Genomic DNA, 26,188 nt, shown 5'->3' with positions numbered 1-26,188 from the left:
AGTTACAGCCCCTTCAAAAAAATTGTCAAATAGTTTGAGAGAGAGAGAGAGAGATAACAAGGGTAGCGCAGTAGCATGTTGGTTATTATACATATGGAGAGCAATTTTCAAAGGGATTTCCATGGGTGAAAAGCTTTTTATCCAGACAAAAAAGTGCTTTTCATGTTCTCCATCTTTCCTTTCTCTGCTTCTTTTCTCCATCCTTATTTCTTCATGTCTCCATCCTCTCCATATCTTTCATAAGCGCCATCTCCCTCCCCATCTCTAGCCTTACTTCTCCACTTCCTCTTCTGCTTTATTCCATCATATCCCACTTTCCTACCTCCCTATCACCCTGTTGCCCTTCCAAGTCCTCAACTCCCTCTGTCTACTTCTTGCTCTGCTACCAGCCCTCAGTCATCCACTTTTGCCACATCATGTCAAACTCTCCCCCTTTCCAACCTACTGCCTTCTTAGCTCCCTTCCCCTTCTCTCATCCCATCTCCACCCTGCTCACTCACTATTCCCCACTCTCCTCCCTTTCTGCCTCTTATCCCTTTCCAGACCCCATCTCCTTCCATGCCTTGCCCTCTTCATAGCTCCCCCTGCCCCAATTACCGTTTTGTCTGTCACCAGGTCTCCTAGCTCTTTCTGTCTCTCCGCTGCCTCCCTCAATGAGAGATCAATTTCAGTAGCAGTAGCAATGGGGTGGTGCTTCAAGGACAACAAGAGAGCGTATGCACTCAACTGTACCTGCAGGCCCCCTTTTCTTTATCTTTTCGCAATAACTTGCACTTACCTTTCAAAGAGGAGATGTCATGAGGAACGGAAAAAGAGAGAGGTACTTGGAGCAATTGAGTCTGTGCTTCTGTATTGCTCTACCAGGTCAATGCCACATCCCTCTGCTATTGATACTTCCAGTTGCTTTTCTCTGTGAACCACTCCAGGGCTGGGGTTGTTTGGTTCACTGTCTGCACATGTCATCCTCTGAGCTTCACACTGCCTAGGAATTGGACCCACCAAGTATAAACCATTTCCCCCAAGTACTTTCTGGTGGGTTATAACCTGCAGCAGACACTAGGTACTTGCCACAAAGTAAAGAAAAAAACCCAAAGATGATTAATGAAAGCCAAAGTATGACTTTGCCAAAGTATGTTGCAGTGGTATAGTTAGAATTTTGATTAAAGGACCTCGATGATGAGTGTATTTTTTGGTCTTACTGCTGCATTAAAATGCCCACCTAGAATGGCTGCTCCTTTCATTATTCAAGGTGGAAGAGAGAAATGAATCCAGACAAGTGCCAGTGTGTTTTCCTAATTCTGCTTATCTGTTGTTGCGGGAGTGGACCCTTGAACTGAGGTGGAGTTGGCACAACCTGCAGGGAGGAGCCCTGCAGGTCCCCACGATCGGCAGGTAGAGCTGGCTGACTCAGAGGCCCAACTGGAGCTTCTCCAATACCTGTCCTCATTCCCCTTAGGTTGAGCCATTGGGTGCCAGGGCTGGCTGGACTTATGTGCGGGCATCTATGGAGGTGAAGATCTGTGGTGTAGAAGAAAATGCAGGCCAACACGGAGAAGACAGAGTTGGGGCAGGCAGTAGACAAACAGGGTCAAGTACAGGCTGTGATCCAAGACAGGCAGAGTTCTCTCGGAGTCATGGTTCAGACAGTGGTCAGGGCAGGCTGAGGTCAAGCAGCATCAAGGTCCAAACCGAGGTCAAACCAGAAGTCCAGTCCAGGGTCAAAGCCAGAAGTCTGAACCGAGGTCAAAGCCAGAAGACCAATCTAATGAAACAAGGAATAATGAGGACAAGAGACTACAGAGGCAGAAAGGGACATAAAGACAGATGAGGAAGACTGACCAAGATGAGCCAGGTTGCCAACGGAACCAGGTACAAGACATGGTAACTTAGGGACCCACAGCAGGAATCAGGATCCAGGAACAGGCGTAAAGAACCAGGAACTCAGAGGCAATACACTCCTCCAAGGAGACTACCTATTGCCAAGGCAAGGGGCTACTACAGCTGAGACCTTTTATGGTCCCCTGGTGGTGATGTTATCTGTGGGTGCCGCTCTCCTGTTCCCACCACTGGCCCTTTAAGAGAGAGAGGAAAGGGCACGTACTCGCCTAGGGAGGGCCCGGGCAGCTTGTGGTGTCGGATGCAGGCTGAGCACGGCGGCCTGCTGTGCAGGCAGAGAGGGAGCCACACCAGCGTTGCAGGAGGACAGAGGCGGCGCAGCACGGCAGTCAACCACGTCCACCTTTGGTGGTCTCTTCCAGCGTCTGGCGGCATTGTAGCATGGTCGGGGCTGGAGGTGAATGCAGTGGTGGGGGGCAGGAGGAGGGAACCGCAAGCCGCCAAGTGCACCATCTGTATTTTTGTACCAGGGTTGCAAATTACATGTACATTTTTTTTCAGTTTTTGTCAGGATTTGTGTTAAGTCACACTCAGAGAGGAGTGATCCAGTGATTAGAGCAATGGGAGACCAGGGTTCATATTCTATTTTTCCCCACTGAGACTCGCTGTGACCTTGGGAAAGTCCCTTTATCTTTTCATTACCTCAAGAGGCATATCTACAAGTAAAATGGTGCTTTACCTGTGGAAATGGCGTTGTGAGGGGAAAACTCCCTCAGACTACCTTAAACGACTGGGCACAGCTGTCTCAACCGGTCCTCCTTAAAGTTGAGACCTACAGGGAATCCTGGGTTTAGGGAGGAGCCCTTCACCAGAGAATATGACCTGGAACCTAGAAAGAGTTAAGGCAGCCCTAGGAAAGAGACAGAGTCCCACCATATGAGAAGACCTGCTACGTATAAGGTTGGAAACTGATATTGTTAAGACCTGCTATGTTTAAGTTTTGGACTTGCCTGAATTCAACGTGAGTTGCCTCCAAGTGATTATTTTGCTTTGCACTTTCCTTTATTAATTGTGAGATGCCTGAAGCCAAGGTGAGCTGCCTAAGTTGTTTTGTTTTGCTATTCAATGCACTTTTGTATGTTTTCACTGTAAATAAATCACACTTAAGAAACAGCTAGAGTCCACCTCCATTTTTCCTCTGGCTGTCCCCAAGCCACTACCGCTGAAGTTACCACAAGCCTGTTATAAAGTTGATATGTGGGCAAAGTTAAGCATATGCAGCCTCTATATGGTTATATTTACTGCTGCGTGCAGTGCGTGCAAGGCCCGACCGTGTACATAACCCCCGTTTTCCCCACACGCAGGGGATTTAAAATTTAGCCGAAAGTTTTGTAGGAAAGCAATCAAGAAAATGAATAAATCCCTCTTGATGGTGGAATTGGCTAAATGACAAACCAAGTAGATGAGCACTGCAATGTATGAAAGGTCTCGTTCTCCTGGGGAGCTTCCCCAAATGGTTTACTTGATACTAAACAGAAAGCAGACCTGGTTTCATTCTCTTACAAAAAGACCACAGTCCACCAGTTTTTCTTTCCCAGTACCTACCAACAAGGGTTTATGCATGACTTCCGAAGAAAAGCTGAAGCAGTTAAGATGAGATACTGAATTTGTGACAAAAGGCAAGCAAATAAACCACCTTCCTCCTCTGCTATGATACTCTCTGTGCAAAGTTTAGATTACTTAACTTAGTCTGTTAGGAGAGTGTTCCAGCCATGTGCTCCTGGGCCTGGATATCTCTGGAAAGGAAGTCTCTCAGCTTATGGCTTCTCTGTCCTTTGTTGGGATTTTACATGTAGCTCAGTTATGAAGCAAGAACAGTTGCCTGTCTCTCTATTTTCTCAGTGTGCATACTTCTCTCTCTCCCTTCTGATAATTAGCTCATCAGGAGAAGAACTGATTACAGGGCTGCCAGATTCACTCCTCTCTTCCTGGCTCCTAACTTCAACTCCTGGCCATCCCTGCCCCGCACACACAGACATAGCCAGACAAATTGTGCCTTTTCTACTTTAAATGGTCTCCCAGCATTCGTTTAGCTTCCTGCTCTGCTGGCTTTATAGTGCTGTTCTCTGGGCAGGCTAAACAGTACAGCTCTTTTCTCAACTTGTTAACATTGAGTGCTAGATGCTGGTTCTTGTAAAACATGTGTTATTCATAGGAGAGTACACAGGGGTTTTCACATTTTTATATTCCTTCACCTTGGCTGCGGCGGTATGCAGTCTGCACAGTTGAAAAAACCTGGTTTATAGTAGCTTGCTACATCTGGAATACCTGGTACTTTTACATGGGTGTACTTTAACACACAGAATCCCTAGGTTCATTTTCAAAGTGCCATTTATGCGCATGAGACAGGGTTTTATACACACAAAGCACTGAAAATCAGGCTCAGTATATTAAAATTTGACTCTTGGTGAGTCCCACTCTGTGTGTTATGTGCGTGGAAATGAGACTTATCATCCACTTATAATTTTTGTGCCCAAACTAATACTACTTTTGTTTTTTGTTTTTCATTTATCTGAGAATAGTCCTTTTCAGAGCTCTACCGGTTTATCTTGCAGTAATTTTTCTGAATGTTCTTTCCACCATTTTCCCCTTCATTTGTCCTAGTCATGTCTCCAGTCTCTCACATCTGCAACTTGTCCTGGAGAAACCTGCGTACAGTTATGAATTTTGTCTTTCAACTTAGAAGCTTCATTGTGAATCGATTTATATTGTGAGCACTCGCAGTGCTGAGAAATTACAGTTTTAAAGCCAATAACTGCCTGGCTGATGGAAGAATTTAAAGTACAAATATAAGCTCTACTCTAATTTAGCAATGGTGCTCATTGCATGGCACAGAATTTATAACTCAGAACAGCAGCATCAAGAAAAATAAGTTTTATTGCATTGTATCTGCAATGTTCGTTCTTTTTATTAGGCCTGTATGAGGCTGAGAGCATTTATAGAACACTGTGTTCTCCACCTATAATTGTTTGTTTGTTTTTTTACAAATTCCAAATAAGAAAATGGTTAGAACAAGGAATAACCAACCTCTTGCAGTTGCACTCGTGTTCTTCACTTCCTTAATTATTTTTCTGAAAACCATTTCTTTTTGCTGCTATGAGATTCACTATGGGATAGATTTGTACTGCCTCTGAGCTAGGAAACAATGGAATAGCCAATCTGACTAGCCATTTGAGCTATTTCTGGAAAATATTGCTGAGATGTGCGGCACCATGAATCATAGGTTGTTTAAAAATAAATGCATTATGATGGTAACTTCGAAACAGTCGTGCTGGCGCACATGTACGCGCCTATGCCGGCTTGCACCAATGATTGCAGTCATTTTATAACATATGCACATATATATGCGCATGGTATAAAATAGGCTGTATGCACGTACATGTGAGCACAATTTTATATAGATGCACACTTGTGCGTACAAATGCCACCTCTACCGCGTAAGTGGGGGGATTTTAGTAGACACGCATGCTGACACAATTACCAGTTTCCCCAATTTGTTTGCAGTTAGTCCAGGTAAAGGATAGGCCTTACTAACCTAACCCCCTTAGTTAGCTATCCTACCTTTTACCCTGTTAGCCCCAACCCTTAAAATCTCACTAACATCTTTAGTTTTGTTTTTTTTCAGCACTTACGCGCCATACATAGCAGAAGTAAATTTATATAATAGGGGACCCTGGCGCGTGCTTGTGCATGTAAATACTTAAGTGCAGATTTCATTGAGAAATGTAGGAACACCAATGCCCCACCCATACCCAACCTATGCCCCACCCCTTTTTGGCAAAACTATTTTTGTGCACATACCAGGAGTTGTGCATGTACTTGTGCGCTTTTTAAAATCCACGTGGGTCTGCCAGCCAGACGTCTGTGTGTATCTATCAGCTCTGCTGCACATAGAGCTTTTAAATTTGCCTTTCTTTGAATTAATAATTTTAAATAATTCATAGATCTGTACATTTAGTTGATAAATATTGGAGATTTATTGTGCTGTATATTTTTCAAGACATTATTGACCAAATGAAGTTAATTTTAGCCAAGCCATTTAATTTGTATAAAATTTCATGGGATTAATTTGCACAGAAAATTACATTCACATGTGTTGGACTCAATGTAACGCTTTAGGCCTTATTTACAAAGCTTTCCTGCCTAGAAACAGATTGGAAGAAAAATCATGGTAAATCAGGCCTTCAGGAAAATATGGATGAATTAGCACACATTTGAAACTTTTGAGCAGTAATGCTAATTGATAGAGCTCCAACTTCAGCTACTGTACTACATGCAAATGGCCAGTAGGTAAGGTTGATGCCTTAATGGTTGGAACTACTGTTCAAAAGTTTTAAAAATTGTACTAATATATTTTGGAAATGGTGGAAACTTGGATTCAGAAAAAATTGTGTAACCCCCCCTCTTCTACTGTGCACTATGAAGTTGAAGGTTACACTCTGTCCCTCTGCTAAGTCCAGACAAAATCCTTGCCAACTCCAGTTTGGATTCTTTGCTGGGAGGTAGAATAAACCTCAAATGCCTAGAGAGTATAGGGTGAAAGTCTTTACTGTAGGTATTATCTCTGATCTTAATTCTGTACTTTACTGGTGCCAGAGTAAAACAGACAGGACTCTCAAGCAGGGTTTTCCAAAGCAAAGATTTTATTGTAGAAGTTTGTCAATGGTTGCAAACTGGTACCCGACACATTTCCTCACTGTAAAAAAATCCAAATTCAGCCTGACCTATGTAAGTGTCCCTCAGTATTGTAGGCTCTGGGATATCCTCCCCTCCACACTATGGAAAGTAAAGCTCCCAGGGTGGAATGGAGTCCTCCCCCTCTGGAATGTTTCTTCAGAGACTCCAATCCTCCAGGGGTAAAGATTGATGTGGAGGGGTCTCCAGATGTCCTTCACAAAAACTCTCCCTTCTCTCCAATAATGACTGTGTCCTTCTGTTTGAAAGTCCCAAAGATAACACCTGGGAAAACTCCTTTTTTTTCCCCACTTTTCAGCAGGAAGGCTGGGCACAAAACATTCTCCCAAGAAAAAAGTCATTAAAAGTCCAAAACTACACAAAGACAGAGATACCACACTCCACCCATTGGATGTGATTTGGAAAATATGGAGTTTCTCCGAGGACAAGCAAGATGATAGGCCTCAAGCATGGATGACATCATTGGATGGAGCCCGGCCTGAAATTTGATCTGAAAGATTCTAGAACTTTCAAACATACCTTACTGAGCATTTGTAGCTGTAGTTATTACCCTGCCCCCTAGGCAGAGTCCCTCAGAATTGTTTTTTCTGTGGAGCCATGTGGTCGCAGGAGCTGTGTGTGTGTGTCATGGTATTCAGCTTTGTTCTTTCCTCACAGTTTTTGTAATTGATTTTTTCTAGAGCTGCAGCTGTTTTTCTTTCCTTTACTTTATGGTAGTTTTCTTTTCTTTTTTCTTTTCCTTTTTTCCTCTTCTTTCACTGTCTGCTGGCTGTATGGCAGGCCTTAGTCACTGTACAACCTGGCCGAGTCTAATACTATCCCTTATTAAATAAATACTGCACCTGCAGTTTAGTATCTGTGTCCTCTCCTTGCTCTTTTATACCTTTGTCAAGTGCTGGCAGGACTGACAGAATGCAGTCCATGGGTGATCTGTTTAGGCCACTGAGCCAGTGAACTCACCTGAGTTCTACTCAGGCAGAAGTTCCATGTCGTTTCACCGATCGACTGGCATCGATGGAGGTTTGGACAGTGAAGAGATCAAGGACCACATCATTCCTGTGGGGAGGAGAACTCATCCACCCCACATTCAAAGGAACTAGTCTCCATGGGGCAGGAGCCCTGGATGATGTAGCCTCCCCTCCTGCTTGCCCTTGAGACTACATCATCCCTTGTGAGAGAGGGTGAGCAGGATCCTGGGCAAGCAGCTTGTTGCTCTACCTGTGCTGTCATGCCCATTAACGGTTGCCTGTACACATCTGTGACCAGGCATTGATAATCTGACAATGTCGATGTCAGGACTAGGTCTGCCATTGAGCACCATGGTCACCCTTGATGCCTTCGAGGTACCAGGGCACCCTCAATGCCATTGAAGTTCTTGACCTTCCTCAATGCTATAGGGGCCTTCTGTGCCATAGGCATCTATGGGCATTGTAGAGTACTTTTACAGCAGAGGGCTCTATTCTTCCGCGTTTGGCCTATCAACCAAACAATGGGGCTTCTGCAGATGCATTCTGTCCTTTAGATGCCAGTGGATTGTAGTTTCTTTCTGGAGAGCTCTTGGGACCCATTTGGTTTATTGGTTGTCTTGTAACACTGAAGAAACTATGCGGTCTTCGTCTAAGAGTTCTTCTCTTGTTTACATCTCTAGACTTTTTCCTGTATCCAGGAGGTTCTAGATCTACTGTCGTCGTCAGGGTTTACTGATCTGAAACCCTGCTTGTAATGTTTTCTGTGATAATGAGTTTGTTTCTTGCTGGCATTTGTATCACTCCCGTGCCTTAGGCGCCTCTGCTACACATAGGGATTTTATGACTCAGTCTTTTCTATGGTTTTCTTTTTGTAGAATCCAACTCTTTTCCCACCTAGACCCCTTTGTGGGTCAGCTGCCTTACAGGCAAAAAAGGAGAGAGGTGGTGCTTTCAGCACTGTGTAGTTTCCTGGTTTTCCCTGCTCGGCAGCCTATAGCTTGGGAATCACCCATGTGTGAGGTCTACCATCCTGCTTGTCCTTGGAGAAAGCAGAGTTGCTTACCTGTAACCGGTATTCTCTGAGGACAGCAGGATGGCAGTCCTCACAAAACCCACTCGCCTCCCCTGGGAGTTGGTTTCTCCTTGTATGAGCTATATCATGGACTGAGGGAATCTGCCTAGGAGGCAGGGTGACAACTGCAGCTGCACATGCTCAGCAGGGCATGTTTGAAAGTTCTAGAATCTTTGAGATCAAAGTTCTGAGCCGGACCCATTCCTGCTGTTCTTGGAGAACACCTGTTACAGGTAAACAAGTCTGCTTTCTCTCTCTTCCTATCCTTTCCCTGAGCAAGACTAGGGGAACCAGCAAAAATCTGAATAAAGTCCAGTCCTTAAAAATACAAACCACAGGGACACACTCCTCCAGCACAGGGAGTGGACCAGCCAGGTGTTGTCTCACTTCCTGTTCTGTGCAGCCAGGAGTGGTAGCCTCAGCCAATGCAGGAATAAGGTAATAAAGAAAAAGATCCTCTCTCTTCAAACTCCAAACCTGGAGTAGGCAACTCCAGTCATGGAGTGCCACAAACAGGTCTGGTTTTCAGAACATCCACAATGAATATGAATGGGTTATATTTGCATACAGTTGAGGGAATGCATACAATATGCCTTATGCTTGTTCATTGTGGATCACCAATCTGTACTTCACCAAGTACAGAAAGACCAGAAATTACAAAAATGGAGACAGAAACTGATTGGAAACCCAAAAAAGCCACTCTGCATGCAGTACAAAACTAGAGAAATGGAAATAGAATTATATAACACCTAACAAAGTCCCAGGATCTGTAATAATGCAGACAAACTAATCCGCACAAAGTTATACCTGCATTCTGGCATGCACTCAAATGGAACAACCTTACCTATAAAACTGCAACACTACAAATATTAAACCAGGCCCTAAACACCAGTACACCTCCAATTAGTAAAACAGAAAAAGTCAAGCTGCTGTAGATCCCCACACATAAATAATTGTAAAACTATGTGAATAAATGTTACAAAATAGCTGATGAACAGAATAACATCTAACAATTAAAAACTCTTAAAAATTATTTAAAATTCTCCAAACACCTATAACATATTTCCAAAACAGCAGACACATCACATAATACCCAATAATTACAATGAGTCAATCAAGAAAAATGAACTTAAAAAGCTACCTTTACTTACCCTCTCCAGAAGTTCTCCTGGTCCTTACCCTTGCAGGCCACACCAGAAGCAGCAGAAGCTGCTGAAACTGTCCTCTCAGCCCTCTTCCTTAGGGACCACAACCAGTCAGTCTGTCTGTCTGTCTGTCTGTCTCTTTCTCTTTTCAGGACAATGCTGCATGCAATTTATGTAGCATGGTCTGTTCTTCCCGCGCATGCGGCCGCTGCACTCCACTTCCTCTTCCAAGCTGCGGGGGAGGGGGCAGGAAGAAGAGACCATGCTGGTGTCGCTGGATCCTGCTGCGTTTTGCCCAGACTATCAGCATTTTAAGCCTGGGCGGAGGAAAGGTTCCCATTTCGCTGGGCAGGGGGTGCAGCGGGGGACTGGGAAATGTGGAGATATATCTGCATGTGCTTGGCGACACACCAGTTGAGAACCCCTGCTCTAGGGAGTAGAGGGGTGGCTCACAGATCTCCAGCCCCTGCTCTCAGGATTGGAGTGGTTGCTCCTTTCCAAGGTACAGGGTGTTCCCCAGAATAAGATAAAAGCTGATCAAAGATCCACCGAACGTCTCTCTGTAAAAAAAAAAAAAAAAAAGGGGAGGCAGACCCTCTTAGACAGGTTGTGCAAAAAACACCAAGTTAGGTTAGTGGGCTCAACTCAGCAGGGAGAAATGAAAAAACAGCTCCTTACTCCTCCAAACCTAACTCAAACTGAAACTCAACACTCTACCTCTAACTCCGCTTATGTTCCTGGGAAATGCAATCATAGTCAGCTCAGTGGAAAGACTGAAAGAGAATGGACATCCCATGCTGTTACTAGTCCAGATGGTATTCTCCATCTCCAGCAGATGGTGGACTGGCATCTCCCTACTGGGGATTGCTTAAAGCTTTTAGGAGAAAAGAAGAAGAAAAATGAATTCGCCCCACTCTCCTGTCTCTCCCTCAGTTGGTAATTCTTGAGATGATATATATTGGATCCCTCCCTCAGATGAGTGCCTTTGTCCGGTAACTGGCCAGCGTGGATTTAGCTCCAAAACAGCTGAAAGGCAAGCAGATACGGAAACCGAGCACAGAGGTGAAGGTATATGCCCACTCCCTGCAGCCGGACAATGACTCTGTACTCAGCCAGGATGGGCTGAGATCAGATTAAAAAAAAAAAAACAAGAATAGAGGTTTTTTTGTAGGGATTCCTCTCCCCTTCGATCTCCATGTTTGGCTCTCCTATCCGACGTTTGTTCCCACCTCCAGAGGAGCTTGGGGGCCATGAGCAGCCTGGCGGGTTGAGCAGCCATTTTTAGCTCTCAGGTTTTCCTTGTTCGCCATGTGGTAGGCTGCTACAGCGTTTTGCACACTTTTCCTGAACATTAGGCTGCCCTCTTCAGTTCCGTTGGTTCATGTGAGTTCATTCAGCTATGTGCCTTGTTAGATACTTAGTTGGCACCTGGTTGGGCGTCCAGTGCTAGGGGTGTATATCTGAGCGTTTAAACTGATACGCTTACCTACATGCACAATCTGAGTGGCCTAGTGTGAGCTCACTCTTTGGGCGCTCATAGAGGCACAGGGTTGTATGCCTAAAATTTGTACAACTAAATTTTAGACCTCTAGTTTTTGCAGCGCAGATACAGCTGGACATACATTTCGCAGTCGTCTGTTAGCGCGTACTGACAGACTGATGGTGCCTATAGTGAAGAAACCTAAGCGCCTTACCCTCTGTGCTGCTTGTCATATTCAGACATCTCACTTTGGTATTCCCTCCAACTTATGTCAGCGCTGCTTGGAAGCTCAGGGGGGAATTGCCGTTGTCTGATTTTACTAAGCCTAATTTTTTCCAGGATGATGCAGACCGGGTTAAAAAGATGCCAGAAGGGTCATCTGACTTTGCAGTTCCCCTAAATGGTTCGTCAGTGGGGGAAAGGTAGTTCAGTAGGCACAGGACAGGTGCCTCCTAGTTTTGGAATGGATCCCTCTACCATTGAATAAAGGGTTGGCCCTTAATTCATTAAAGGTACAGGTGGCGGCGACTCTTGCCTATTTCAGGGGTCAGGTGAATGGTAGACCCTTGTCAGCTTGTCCAGATGTGGCCCGTTTCTTGAAAGGAGTAAACCATCTTCTTCCTCCCTTCTTTTCGACCGATGTGTACCCTCTCCTTGTGGTTACTGACCTTGAAAACTGTTTCTTGTGGCAATTTGTTGGGCGCATAGAGTATCCAAACTGCAGGCTTTGTCTTGCCGGGAACCATTCCTTCGAGTGACTCCAGGGGTGATACAGCTGCATACTGTTCCTTCCTTTTTTCCAAAAGTGGTATCGGATTTTCACTTGACTCAGTCTATTTCCCTTCCTCCTCTGGACATGGAAAGAGATGTGGAGGAATATTGTCTGTTACGGCCCTTGGATGTCAAAAGGCATATCTTGAGTAGTTAAATCGCAATGATAGGAGGATCAACTTGGTGGGGGTGTGGCACTTTATGTCCGGGAGGGTATAGAGTCCCAGCAGGATAAAGATCATACAAGAGACTAAATACTCAGTAAAATCTATAAGGGTAGAAATCCCATGTGTGTTGGGTAAGAGTATAGTGATAAGAGTATACTACCGTCCACCTGGACAAAATGGTCAGACAGATGATGAAATGCTAAGAGAAATCAGGGAAGCTAACCAATTTGGCAGTGCAGTAATAATAATGGGAGATTTCAATTACCCCAATATTGACTGGGTAAATGTAACATCAGGACTTGCTGGAGACATAAAGTTCCTGGATGTAATAAATGGCTGCTTCATGGAGCCCTCCTTTTTGGGCATAATGAAAAATATAGAATATCGCCCCGTTTTTTCTTGAGATGTGGGTACTGGGACCACAGCCCTCAGACTGAGGAAACTTGACAATGTACAATCCACTGTTTGCCTCTTCTGCAGGGAGTTGCAGGGATACACCATGAATAAATCCTGAGGAATACTGCAAAACTCCAGTGCATATCCATCTCATATCATCACCTCCAGGACCCACTGGTCTGACGTGATTTCAACCTACCTTCTATAAAAGAGAGAAAGGCGACCCCCTGTTTCCTTTCCCGGGGTGGGTCGTCACACCTTCATTGTGAAGCTCGGGGTGCTCCACTACCTAAGCCAGTGCCCCATCTGGGCTGCCTGAGATGAAAGGACTGAGATCTACCAAAAGGTCAAGTCTTCTGAAAGGCCTCTCCTAGGATCGAAAACATTTGGATCTCCTAGTATGACCTCTCATGCTAAAGGAGTGTGGCGTCTGTTTCTTATCCTCTGGCAACTGAGGAACCTGGGACTCACCCTACTTATTGGCCATATTCTCCAGCTCACTCCCAAACAAGAGTGAGCCTTTAAAAGGGCAATTTCGTAAGGTTAGACTTGGAGGTTGCATCGGCCAACCAATTTCTCAGCCATAACTGATTTCTGGCTGCTATTACTGAAACAACCCCTCTGGCTGAAGTGCGGACCAAATCACAGCCTGTATCTGCCAAAAAGGCATCTGCTGGTTCCATCTGTCTTGGAAATCACACCAGATTCATCAACCTCCTGATAGAGAAGTAAATAAGAGCAAGCCTCCAGAAGATCTAGGCATCAAAGTGGATAATACTTTAAAATCATTGGCTCAGTGTGCTGCAGTAGTCAAAAAAGTAAACAGAATGTTAGGAATTATTAGGAAGGGAATGGTGGTTAAAACGGAAAATGTCATAATGCCTCTATATTGCTCCATGGCGAGACCGCACCTGGAATACTGTGTACAATTCTGGTCACCACATCTCAAAAAAGATATAGTTGCGATGGAGAAGGTACAGAGAAGGGCAACCAAAATGATAAAGGGGATGGAACAGCTCCCCTATGAGGAAAGGCTAAAGAGGTTAGGGCTGTTCAGCTTGGAGAAGAGACGGCTGAGGGGGGATATGATAGAGGTCTTTAAGATCATGAGAGGTCTTGAACGAGTAGATGTGAATCGGTTATTTACACTTTCGAATAATAGAAGGACTAGGGGCCATTCCATGAAGTTAGCAAGTAGCACATTTAAGACTAATCGAAGAAAATTTTTTTTCACTCAACGCACAATAAATCTCTGGAATTTGTTGCCAGAGGATGTGGTTAGTGCAGTTAGTGTAGCTGGGTTCAAAAAAGGTTTGGGTAAGTTCTTGGAGGAGAAGTCCATTAACGGCTATTAATCAAATTTACTTAGGGAATAGCCACTGCTATTAATTGCATCAGTAGCATGGGATCTTCTTAGTGTTTGGGTAATTGCCAGGTTCTTGTGGCCTGGTTTGGCCTCAGTTGAAACAGGATGCTGGGCTTGATGGACCCTTGGTCTGACCCAGCATGGCAATTTCTTATGTTCTAATGTAGGTATTTGGAGGTTTCTAAACCTCTCAGGAAGATGGATTGCCTGTTTGTTCTCCACGATGGAAGTAAACAGGGCAAGCCAGCTTTGCAGGCTACAATAGTTCACTGGATTAAAGAGGTAATCACGGCTGCATATGTGGCTGCTGAGCCGTTGCCTAGTCAGATTAGGGCTCATTACACTAGGGCTTAGGCAGTGTCATGGGCAGAAATTAGATTGTCTCCCATTGACATTTGCCAAGTTGCGAGCTAGTCCTCCTTACATACCTTTTATTTATTTATTTATTTAACATTTTTTATATACCGAAGTTCTAGCAACAATGTTGCTAATCACTTCGGTTTACATATAACATTGGAGTGACTTAAAAAGTGTGTCTTACATGGAACAGGAAAATGAACTTGGAGAAAATTGAATAAATACTAATAACAAACCCTAGGTATTATAATCTGGATGTGTAGGCCCGGGAGGACGCAGCCTTCGCACGTGCAATTTTGACTGGACCGCGGGCAGACTCCCGCCCTATTCGGGTGTAGTTTGGTACATCCCACTTGTTTTGGATCCACCTGTCTAAACGCTAAGAAATGAGAAATTACTACTTCCCTGATAATTTCCTTTTTTTTTTAGTATAGCCAGGTGGATCCACCTTCCTGCCCTTGGCTGCTGGCAGGTTGTGTTATTCTCCTCCTGTGTGGCTGCATATTCCAGGGGCTACTGATAAGTGTTAGTCCAGTCCCTAGACTAGGGTTAATACATTTTTTGTCTGATCTCAGTGTTTTCCTGTTGGCTGAGTGCTGGAATGGTTATCTGTTAATAATCAAGTTTTGTTAGTCTGTCCATAGTTGGCTTTTGCAGAGAATACTAGCGGGCTGATGTCAGTGCAGGAGTACATATATACTGTGATGTCAGCTTTGATCCGTCTCCATCTGCTGGCAGAGGTTCATAACCCACTTGTTCTGGATCCACCTGCCTATACTAAAGAAAAGGAAACTATCAGGTAAGTAGTAATTTCTCATTACGCGAGTAAGTCCTAGTTTACTTTCACATATAAAATATATGCACGGATATTTTTAAATAGGTGTGTAAAATAGACGCATTCAATGCACTGAAATACATGATTTCAGTGCATTGTATGTATTCACATTTTGGCCTACATAACCATGTATGTTGTGGGGTAAACATATATATATTTGATAATCTGTGCATATGTGATATGCGCATGTTATAAAATACTATGTTAAAACTTTGCACGGCCACATACTTGCATATGTGCCGCCACACGTAGTTCTTTGAAACTTATTCTCCCTATCCTCAAGGACTCCAAGGTCTTTCTCATAGGTAGTGACTCCCAACAGAGAACCCAGTATTGTGTACCTGTTGTTGGGATTATTTTTCCCTATGTGCAACATTTTGCACTTTTCCACATTAAATTTCATCTGCCATTCAGTTGCCCAGTCTCCTAGTCTCTCAAGGTCCTTCTGCAGTTACTTGCAATCCATTATTATTTTTAAAAATTTGAATAATTTTGTATCTGCAAATTTTATCATCTCACTCATTGTTCCCTTTTCCAGATCATTTATGAATGTGTTAAACAGCACAAATATCAAAACTGATCCCTGTGGTACTCCACTAATGACCTTTTTCCTTTTGGAAAACTGAACATTTAGTTCTACCCTCTGTTTCTGGTCTTTTAACCAGTTACCAAACTATTGCGCTGGAGGTGGACTCTTGGCCTGGCGCAGGATTGGTACGGCCCTCAGGGAGGTCCCAGAGGGCGCCTGCCACCAGGAGGCAGAGCACACAGGGAGACAGAGGCAAGCTGGAGCTTCACCAATAACAGTCCTGGAGTTACGCAGGTTGAACCCTTGGGTACCCAGACCGCCTGGGTCTCAGAGGGTCTCCCAGAGAGGTGTGCTCATCAAGAGCAAGGGTGCATGGCTAGTAGAGATTACTTGAGCTAGACCAGAACAGAGTGTGCCGGAGACCACTGGAAGGGAGCTGAAGATCCTCTGGACAGGATAGGCAGCGCCTAGTGGTCTAGCTTGTAGATGGCCGCATGCAGCATCAGAGCAGGCAGACCTGGTGGTCACAGGGGAAGCGAAGAGAGTGTCCAAGTGAAGCACAAGGGTCAAAGCCAGGATATCCATCTGAGGGTGGTCAGCCAAAGCAAGGGTCAGTTCCAGGTATCAGTCCGAGTGTGGTCGGTGGCAAGCAGAGGTCAATACCAGGTATCAGTCCAAACGTGGTCAGTGGCAAGCAGAGGTCAATACCAGGTATCAGTCCAAACGTGGTCAGAGGCAAGCCGAGGTCAGTACCATGAATCAGTCCGAGAAGGTACAATCTGGGAAGCGGAGCAGGAATCAGGAACAGACGCTGGTACACAGGGAGGACCACGGGAACACAGACGCAGGAACACAGGATGGCAACTAGCTTCTCACAAATGAGACGACCCGTTTGCTAAGGCAAGGAACTGGAGACTGAGCCCTGCTTTTTATGCAGGGCTCAAGTGACATCATCGTTGCGCCCCGCGGAGGAGTTTCCCGCGCTTGGCCCTTTAAAGGACCGGGTGATCCGCGCACGTGCCTAGGGGCGGACCCTAGGCACGCCCCTAGGGTCCGTGCCTAGGGGCGTGCCTAGGGGCGAAGACGCTGAGCCCCGCCGTGAGGAGCAGTGCGAGGTAGAAGGCCCCAAGGGACCTGGAGACGTCATGGAATGCCGCAGGCGCTGGGGGCTGGCTGCAGCCGCGAGAGGGGATGGACCAGGCCTCGCGGAGGGGAGTCTGAGGTGAGCAGGCCCGGCCGTGGCATCAGTGTGGCTGGGACATGCAACTCTAACCACAATAGGACAGTGTCTCTTGTCCCTTCACTTTGTAATTTCCTGAGGAGTCTCTCATGGGGATTTTGTCAGATTCCTTCTGAAAATCCAAATACACTGTATCAACTGGCTCACCTTTATCTACATGTTTATTTACACCTTCAAAAAAATCTAAAAGATTGTTAAGGCAAGACTTTCCAATACAGAAACTATATTGACTCTTCTCCATTAAGTCATGTCTATATATAAGACCAGTGATTTTGTTTTTTAGAATGGCTTCTACCATTTTGTCTAGCATTTTGCTCGCTGATCCATAGTTTCCTATATAACTTCTGGAGCCCTGTTTAGAAATCTTGATCTTCCAATCTTCAAGAATTGTAGCTGTTTTTAAGGATAGTTACAGATTACTAGTAACAGGTTAGCAATTTCATGTTTTAGTTCTTTTAGAACTCTGGAATGAATGCCATCCAGTCCTGGTGATTTCTTATGCTTTAGTTTATCAATATGATTTATTACATCCTCCACTGTCACAGATATTTGTTTTAGTTGCTCAGAATCCTCCACTATTAAAGAATGTTTCAGATTTGGGTATGTTACCAACATCCTCCTCCATAAAGAGAGAGGCAAAGATTTCATTCAGATTTTCTGCAATTTCCTTTTCCTCCTTTTCTGCTATTTCCTCATCCTCCCATTTGCCCTTTGGTCATCTAGTGGCCCAATTGACTCCCTCATAGGCTTTTTGCTTTGAATGTATTTGAAGAAGTTTTTATTAGTTTTTGCTTCACTGGCAGTCTTTTTCTTAGTTTGTCTTGACCTGTCTAACTATTATTTTACATTTAACTTGTGAATGCTTATGTTCTTACCTATTTTCATCATTTGGATCAGCTTTCCATTTTTGTAAACAATACCCTTTTAGCTTTAATTGCCTCCTTTAACTCATCATTAAATGACACTGGAAGTCATTTTGTCTTCCTTTGACATTTTTTAATGCATGAAATGTGTTTTATATTATCTTCCAAAATGTCCATGCCTCATGCACATTTTTAACCCTTGCAACCGTTCCTTTAGTTTTTTCTAACTAATTTCCTCATTTCATCATAAAGTTATATGCTACTGTAGTAGTTTGACTTAATGTCCTCCCTCCAGTGATTATGTCAAGTATGATGGCATTATGATTGCTATTGCTTAGTGGCTCCTCCACAAAAAAAACCCTCGCACCAGGTCATGTGTCCTATTGAGGACTAGATTCATATCTGCCCCTCTGGTTCTTGAACCAGCTGCTCCATGAAGCAGTCATTTATGGCATCTATAAACTTAACCTCTCTAGCATATCCCAATGAGATATTGACCCAGTCAATACTGGGGTAATTGAATTTGTGGCCAAATTAATGTGGTTTTTTTTTAATTTCAGCTATTATCTCACAGTCTGAATTAGCTATCAGATGTAGAGAGACCCAAGCTGAGAGTTGCAGCAGAGTATTTACTGAGTAAGCAACCCAGACTCCACCGTGGAGAGTAGACTACTGTGAGATTGCGAAAAACTGCTTGCCTGAATTTCCTGCAGCTCTTGAGAGATTGTCTAGGCATAATAGGTCATAAAGGTGTGAACTGATCACTATATTGCAGCTTTGCAGATGTCTTCAAGTTGTACTTTTCACACATGGGCAATTGAAGAGGCCATAGCTCTCACTTGATGAGCTTTGATAATGTCTGTTTTGCAAACCTGCTGAAGTATAGTAGTGCTGAATGCACTCCTCTATCCAAATGGATAAAATATATTTGGCAACCACTACTCCAACTCTGTTAGGGTCGTATGAAACAGACCGCAAGGTTTGATGATGTGGCTGAGTTCTTTTCTTCTAGTAGACCAGGTCTCTTTTGCAGTCTAACATTGGAAAGGTCTTCTCACCTTTCATATGCATAAAGTCATGGAAAGAAGGTAGGATGGTACCATAGACTAATTGATATAGAAGGCCAAAACCACTTTTGGGTGAGTAATGAACAAAAGCTTGACGTTCATTGACTCTTTTAGCTGAAGTTACTACTACCAGGAAAACTACTTTCTACATCAAGAACATAAGAAAAGCTGTTTTCTAACGGTTCAAAGGGCAGCTTCATTAATTAAGAAAAGACAGTATATTGTGACATAAGTCGCTGAGATGTTCTCTTATGGAAGACATAGTAAGGACTAAGTCAGAAAGGAAGAACAAGTAGGATAACAAATGCTCGGGTTTGCAAGAGAATGGATCCAAGGTATTTTGCTGACATCACCTGGAATAGTTATTCCATTTAAAAGCATAGTTTCACCTAGTTGACTTTTTCCTAGCTGAAACCACTATATCTTCAATCTTTCTGGGCAAAGAGAGATCTGTGATTATTGAACGTTCAACATCCATGCCATCAGGTGTTGCGCTGGGAGTGGACCCTTGGCCTGGTTCGGGATTGGTACGGCCCTCCGGTTGGATCTGGAGAGCGCCTGCCACCAGGAGGCGGAGCACAGGAGGAGACAGAGGCTAGCTGGAGCTTCACCAATAGCACCCCGGGGTTCCCTAAAGTTGAGCCCTTGGTTACCCGGGCAACCTGGTCTTAGGTGGGCCTCGCAGGGTCTCTTAGAGAGAAAGTTCAAGGGAGTGCCCACAGCAAACAAGGGTGTGCGTTCGGTGTTCAGATAAGGAAGTCCAGAGGTCGCAGGAGGCCAGAATAGAGTGTCCGAGTGTATAGCGAGAATCAAGACGAGTCAAGCAGGAGGTTGAGTTCCAGGTAGCAGATGAGAGTAGTCCGGTGTTCCAGGCAGAGATCAGGTCAGGCAGCAATCAGAGAGTAGTCGGTGTTCCAGGCTGAGGTCAGGGCGGGCAGCAATCAGAGAATGGTCAGAGTTCCAAGCAGCGGTCAGGTCGGGCAGCAATCATGGAGTAGTGAAGAACAGGCAAAGGTCAGTACCATGAGATCAGTCCGAAGGGTACTACCAGGGATGGAGAGACGAAGAAGCAGGAAGCGCTGGAACTGGAGACACTGGAACAGAGAGAGACTGGAACACAGGAAGGCAAACTTGCTATCACTAGGCGAATGACCCGATTGCCAAGGCAAGGAAGTGATGTGAGGCACTTACTTTTATATAGGGATCAATTTGGGTGCGCTGCAGAGCTGGGACCTGCCCTTGGCCCTATAAGGGGGCGGTCAGTCCTTGCACGCCTAGGGGCGGGGCCGATGCCACGGAGGATGCCGAGCCCCGCTGTGAGGCCTGGCTGGAGCCGGGAGGTGAAGCATCGGGGAATGCCGCCGTGGAACACCGTGGCCGAGTGGAAATGGCGGCAGATGCAAGGGAGGCTGACCCGGGACTGGCTGGCGTGGAGGAAGCGTCGGGTGCGAGCGGGACGCGCAACATCAGGTTGAAGGATGGAAGATGCGGATGATACAGCATTCCTTCGTCCTGAGTTAGCATGGTAGGGTCTGCCCCAAGTTGTATTGGAGGACTGCTGGAGAGTTGTATGAACTACAGAAACCACATTTGCATTGGAGCTATGAAGATCAAGTGTGTGCAGTCGTATAGGAGCTTCTATACTGTTTTTATGATCAGTGGTATTGGAAGTAAAAGATTACATGAGGTTTGTTCTCCAATCAAGCAGGAAAGCATTCTGAGCTAACTTGAAACTGCTGGATAGAACTGAGCAAAATTGGTCATGCTATTTTTTTATGCTCCAATGCGAATAGGTCAACTGATGGCAGACCCTATAAGTCAAATAGCCTGTCAACTGTGAATTGTTGGAGAGACCATTATTGTGGGCGAAAGACCCAGCTGATGTAATCTGCCAGCATGTTGGATATAACTGGAAGATGTGGCCTGTAGAAGAGTTTGATTCTTTTTTTTTTTTTTATTTATATTTTATTGGCAACCAGAACAATAACATAGCCATATTTGCATTGAATACAAAACACTTAAATGTACAATAAAGCTTTCACATCCAGTGTCTTGCCATTCTTTTCTTGTTTTTCCCCCGCCTCCCCCCCCCCCCTATAACAGTCTCCCTAGCTGATACGGGAGAAGAGTTTGATTCTTGATCACCCACTGCCAAATCTTTAACACTTCCTGGCAGAGGGTCCTGATCCTGTTCCTCCCTGTTTATTGCTGTAAAACATTGTAACTTAATTGTCAGTTTGAATCAAGATGTTTTTTCCTTGAAATAGATGTTGTTCATTTATCTGGGGCTGCATTTTCAGAGCATATAGGAACACTCTTAGTTCCAGCTGATTGATCTGATAATGACTTTCCTCAAGCAACCAAGTGTCTTGAGTCCAAAAGGTTTTTGTGTGGACACCCCAGCCTTTTGTGAAGGTTTCCATCAATGGGGTTACTTGATGGGGAAGAGCATGAAATGGAGCTCCATCTTGAAGCATTTGGGGATTTTACCACCAGTTCAATTCTCATTTCATTTCTCCTGAGACCCCTATTATCACTGACAGCAGCTGTTAGCTAATCCCATTGAGTGTGCAGATCCTACTGCAAGCAGCGGATGTGAAGATGGGTAAATGGGACCATGTGTATGGTCACAACCATATAAGCTAAGGCAACAAGAGATAATGTGTCAGACTGTCAAGTACTGAGCAGTGAACAGCATGAAAATGAATGATCTCATGGTGCTCACTTCATCTGATGGTGTTAGAGCTGGCTGGTCTGGAGTGAGAGAACAAAACCTGGGGAGTGCCACAAGATGGTAGGTCAGGACTAGGGCCACTCTTCCACCTAGCCAGCCCCCTCCCCTGCAGATTGAGCCTTTGGGGACTGGAAGAAAATGGTGCTTTGTGGAGGCACTGGTGCATCTTGGTGAATGCTGGCAAGGGCGGGAGCTGATACTGGTGCAGAGTGCTAGTAAGTACTGGAACACATTTTGGGTGCAAACAAGGACTGGAACATGATCTTGAGTGCAGGTAAAGACTGCAACTGTTGCTGGAGTGCAAACAAGTCCTGGAACTGGGACTAGAGTGCAGGCAAGACAGAAAAATGACAGGACATACAGAACAAAAAACACTGAACATAAATCCTTGAAGGCTAGATAGACAAGAAGAAATCAGGGGCCCAAAGGCTATAGGCAAGACAGAAGGCCTGAGCAGGCCACAGAGCTAGGCTAGGCAGAAGATCTGAGAAGGCCATGGGGCTAAGGTAAGGCAGAAGGCCACAAGGCTAAGACTAGGCAAAAGGCCTGAGAAGGTCACAGGGCTAAGGCAAGGCACAAGGCCTGTGAAGGCTGCAGAGCAAGGAGCAAGAAGGTCCAGACGCCGCAAGGCAAGGAGCTAAGGCAGACAAAATGCAAAGATATCAAAACAAGGAACAGACAGAGTTATGTAGGGCTGAGGCTTGGGTGTGGTGCAGGCAAGGAAGAAGAGCTTGGTGAGACTGGAGACAAGGTTCACCAAGGACTCCTGGTGACTAGGAGGCTGCACCACAGGCTGAACTGGATGAGCTGTGAGGAGCTGATGTAGAAAGCATGGAACGGAGTTATGAGGAGACTTCTGCTAGCAGGAAGGTGTCATAGTCAGGGTACAATGAGGCTGTGTAGCAGTTGAAATCATGCCTTTTCTTGTAGCAAATCTATCCACACTCTGATGAATTTTATCTGCTGAGTCAGAACTAAATTTGACTTCTTCAAGTTCATCAGAAACCCCAATTCTTTTGCATAGGGAGAGCAACACACCTTCCTAAGATGTTGCTATGACTAGCCAGTTGTCTAGCTACGGTAAAACGTAATCATTTGGTGAAGACTCGGAGCTGCTGATAGGCCAAATGAGAGCACTTTGTATTGATAATGGTAAGAATCCATCTGAAGGTAAGCGCCATGAGAAGGATGGATGAGTGTATGAACATATGCATCTTTCAGATCGAGAGCACACATCCATTCTCCCTTCTGGATATAGGGAAGGATCATGCTGAGTGAATTTATTTTGAATTTCTGTCATTATAGTTGTGTTTTCAGGATTCTCAAATCCTGAATGAACTCAATCTGCCTGATTTCTTGGGGATGCTGGAAATATCGAGAGTAGAAACCATGTCCATGTCTGGACACTGGGCCTGACTCTATTGCTCATTATTGAAGGAGCGTCTGCATTACTAGTTGAATTTGTGTCTGGGAAGATGGATGTGGATTGAGAGTTGAGCAGTGTATAAGGGATGCTAGCTGGGAGAAACACAAATGGTATCCAGACTCCAAGATTGTAAGGATCCAGCAGTCCTTGGTTATCAAATTTGCAGATGATACAAAATTATTCAGAGTAGTTCATTCACAAGAGGATTGTGATAAATTAAGGAAGACCTTGTGAGACTGGAAAATTGGGCATTGAAATGGCAGATGAAATTTAATGTGGATAAGTGCAAGGTGATGTGGTTAGTGCAGTTAGTGTAGCTGTGTTTAAAAAAGGATTGGATAAGTTCTTGAAGAAGTTCATTACCTGTTATTAATTAAGTTGACTTAGAAAATAGCCACTGCTGTTACTAGCAACAGTAGCATGGGATAGACTTAGTTTTTGGGTACTTGCCAGGTTCTTATGGCCTGGATTGGCCATTGTTGGAAACAGGATGCTGGGCTTGATGGACCCTTGGTCTGACCCAGTATGGCATGTTCTTATGTTCTTATCTGGCACCACAAATCCAAAGAAGGCCTGGATTCTGCTCTGCACCCCCCACCCCCCCATGTGGATGGAGGACTGTTGAGTAATTGGAGAATTCAAAAATTGAGTCCAAGATTAGGCTGGGTCTGTTGTCGTCTTGAGTTGATAGTGCTCACTCTGGCTGAGTTGTTGCTATTGAGTCAAAAGAGGCGGGAGACAATGCTATTGAAAAGGATGGAATGGGCATCTCTGAAGAAGTGTCTAGATGAGGAAGGATGTTCAGGCGCCATTGAAAGGGATTGAATGGCTACATTCTGTGCCTTTATTTGAGTGACTGCTTCTCTGAGCTTTTTGTCAAATAAGTTGTCCCCAGACAAGGGAGGTCCACTAACTTTTCATGCATGTCTTCATGGATGCTACTGGCTCTAAGCCATGCCATACAGTGAGCTCAGATGGAGGCTGCTGATGTATCTGAGACAGAATCAAAGAATTCATACAAAGAACATACAAGGTGTCTTATGCATTCTTCCACATCCAACAATGGCTGGAGCAATTCATGTAGCCATTAACAAGTTGTAGAAAACCCTTTAGTTTTTTAATGCAATCACGGAGATATTATACCATATAAAAATGGTGATATGAGCAGTAAGCATGGAGCTCTGAAATATTTTCTTTCCAAAATTATCTAATATCCTATGGTCTTTGCTGGAGGCGAATTGGAATTAATTCTTGTGCTTTTCGCCCTTTTTAGTGCAGACTCAACTATGGACTGGTGAGGAAGTTGGACGACTCTGAAGCCCAGTGATTTCTGTATTCTGTACTTGAGGTCTATTTTTTGGCTGTAGGAACGCCAGAAATAGGAGTCTTCTACATTCTCATCTGTAACAGGTTCAGAATGTTGTGGTTGTGTCCAATATGTGGACAAGATTGAAGACTTCCGATTGAGGGTCTTTATCCTTGTGAACGTTGTTGTCTTTCCCATCTTCTCTACCAGTTTTGAATAGGTAAGGTCTTCTGGAGGGGAAGTATGATCAGGAGGATCCAGCATGGGTCAGAAGGAATAATTGTAGAACACTCGTCTGAACCTAATAGCAAGGGTTCACTGATCCAGGACCCCAGTGACAAAGAAGACAACAGAGAAGGCTCTTCTCTTGTCAAAGAGGGAGAGCAGCATGATCTGTCACCTCTAAATCCTACATTTGAGTAGGATGATGAAAAACCATAGGCAAAACTGGGACTCTGGTCGAGGGTTCACTATAGTGAAGGTGGAGAGAAGAGGCTGGAAAGTTCTTCTGTCTCTAGATTCAGAGAAGTAAAGAAATTCTTCACCATATCTGCAATCTGGTTGAGTGACAGACGTTGTCCTCTGACCTAGTGTGAGAGGTGGAACATCCTCTTGAGAAAAAAGAATGGGCTCATGTTCAACAATAAGAGGTCTGTTGGAGGTTTGAGCATAGAGCATACCAGCTCTGGTGCCTCTAAATGGAAGCCCTTCACCAGCATTCATGAAGAAGTGAGGGCTCTTGTAATTGGAGGGATCAGAGATAACAAGTCTGCTTTTGCATGCTGCACCAGTGAGCTATGCAGGTACAGCAGCATGAAGAATCTGCTCTGAAGCTGGATGTATTGAATTTGGCCATAGGGAAGACTAATGCTTCGATGGAGTCAAATGCTTGGAAGGCACTGTGAAATGCTTCTTCGAATGCTTTGAGGGGCCTCCTTTAAGGTGCGTCAATGATGCTAATGCAGAGCTGGAATGCTTTTTCGAAGCATGCATCAAGAGATTGAGATGGTTCCACTTGTTATGATGCTATGTGTCAATGGATACAAGTGCATCGATGTAGCTCAGGCCTTATGCACCAAGGGCTTCGATGCACCATGTGTTGAATGTACCTGGGGGCCATGCATCAACTGCAATGGTAGGTCATGTGTCGCGAGCACCAGTGAGATATGCATCAAATGCACCAGTGCACTGTGTCAAGAGTTCTGAACCAGAGTGCATCAATGTGTCATGCGTAAAGTGCACTGTTGTGTCTTGATCCAATGGTACCAATGCCTGCTGCATCGACAATGCTCATGTGTCGTGCTGATGCAGCATGCTTTGAGGCCATATGCTTTTTTTGATGCAGGCTCCAGAGAGTGACGCCACATGGTCTTTGATGCAGGATGGCTGATTTCACTCAACCCCGCGGCTTCAACCTGTGTCAGTGAGGGAGTTTTGGAGGAGCTCCTGCTCAAATTCTTACCTAGCGAGGCAGACAATGTTGCTCTGCAGGAAGAGGATTTGCTGCGACTTCAAAAAGATTTATGCAATGCCTCAATTTTACTGGCCCTGGAATGTTAGAACCACATGGATATCCCATCTACAGGCATAGCAGTTTGATTGTGATGGGCCCCAAGCATAAAAAACACAAATGACCATCCGTGAGGGACATTACCTTGCCACAGACGCAACTCTTGAAGTTGCTGATAGTAGATTTCTTCTTGCCAGACATGTTGAGGAAGCAAGTTTGTTGATTTTTTTTTTTTTGATAGAACTAAAAAGTGTTGTTGTGGGTGGATGCCTCAGAGACAGTAAGGCAACTGAAAAAGGCAAAAGCAGAAGAAATTAGATAGAAAAACATTAATATCCGAATTTTCGATACGCACAGAAGTGCCG

At 44.7% G+C, this 26,188-nt stretch overlaps 1 protein-coding gene across 1 annotated transcript in view; it reads left to right on the top strand.

Moving 5' to 3' along the window:
- Positions 1–26,188, top strand: part of CTNNAL1 (catenin alpha like 1) — an 852,902-nt gene that overhangs the window by 658,378 nt on the left and 168,336 nt on the right.

This window comes from Rhinatrema bivittatum, chromosome 2 (assembly GCF_901001135.1).
Source record: "Rhinatrema bivittatum chromosome 2, aRhiBiv1.1, whole genome shotgun sequence".
Taxonomy (NCBI): domain Eukaryota; kingdom Metazoa; phylum Chordata; class Amphibia; order Gymnophiona; family Rhinatrematidae; genus Rhinatrema; species Rhinatrema bivittatum.
This window is presented reverse-complemented; position numbering and strand designations above follow the sequence as displayed.